General features: G+C 40.9%; 1 non-coding gene across 1 annotated transcript; it reads left to right on the top strand.

The window, feature by feature from the left end:
• Positions 1–435: 435 nt before the first annotated feature.
• Positions 436–543, top strand: LOC112731004 (small nucleolar RNA R71). The gene has a single exon (XR_003166800.1). It is a non-coding gene; the product is annotated as a small nucleolar RNA R71 (small nucleolar RNA).
• The last annotated feature ends 435 nt before the right edge of the window (positions 544–978 follow it).

The following is a 978-nucleotide window of genomic DNA, read 5'->3' as shown; positions in this document are numbered from 1 at the left end:
TGGATGATTTCTCCATGATGAGTTATAGGTGTTTCCATAAGGTTCACCTAAGCAATTCACCTCTGCTATTGCAGGGTTCTCAGGATCATAAGCTTCTTCTTCATAAGAAGCCTCTTGAGTACTGTTGGATGCAGCTTGCATTCCATTCAGACTCTGAGAGATCATATTGACTTGCTGAGTCAATATTTTGTTCTGAGCCAATATGGCATTCAGAGTATCAACTTCAAGAACTCCCTTCTTCATAGGCGTCCCATTATTCACAGGATTCCTTTCAGAAGTGTACATGAACTGGTTATTAGCAACCCTGTCAATGAGTTCTTGAGCTTCTGCAGGCGTTTTCTTTAGGTGAATGGATCCACCTGCAGAAGTGTCCAGTGACATTTTTGATAGCTCAGATAAACCATCATAGAATATATCCAGGATGGTCCATTCTGAAAGCATGTCAGAAGGACACTTTTTGGTCAACTGTTTGTATCTTTCCCAAGCTTCATAGAGGGATTCACCTTCTTTCTGTCTGAAGGTTTGAACATCAGCTCTAAGCTTGCTCAGCTTTTGAGGAGGAAAGTACTTGGCTAAGAAAGCCGTGACCAGCTTATCCCAAGAGTTCATGCTATCCTTAGGTTGAGAGTCCAACCATATTCTAGCTCTGTCTCTTACAGCAAAAGGGAAAAGCATGAGCCTGTAGACTTCAGGATCTACTCCATTAGTCTTAACAATATCACATATCTGCAAGAATTCAGTTAAGAACTGAAAAGGATCTTCAGATGGAAGTCCATGAAACTTGCAGTTCTGCTGCATCAGAGAAACTAATTGAGGTTTCAGCTCAAAGTTGTTTGCTCCAATGGCAGGAATGGAGATGCTTCTTCCATGTAAATTGGAATTAGGTGCAGTAAAGTCACCAAGCATTCTCCTTGCATTATTATTATTTTCGGCTGCCATCTCCTCTTCCTGTTCAAAAATTTCTGAAAGGTTATCTCT

The sequence above is a fragment of the Arachis hypogaea genome, chromosome 12, assembly GCF_003086295.3.
Source record: "Arachis hypogaea cultivar Tifrunner chromosome 12, arahy.Tifrunner.gnm2.J5K5, whole genome shotgun sequence".
Lineage (NCBI taxonomy): Eukaryota > Viridiplantae > Streptophyta > Magnoliopsida > Fabales > Fabaceae > Arachis > Arachis hypogaea.
The sequence above is the reverse complement of the archived record's forward strand: the minus strand, read 5'-3'. Positions and strand labels throughout refer to the sequence as shown.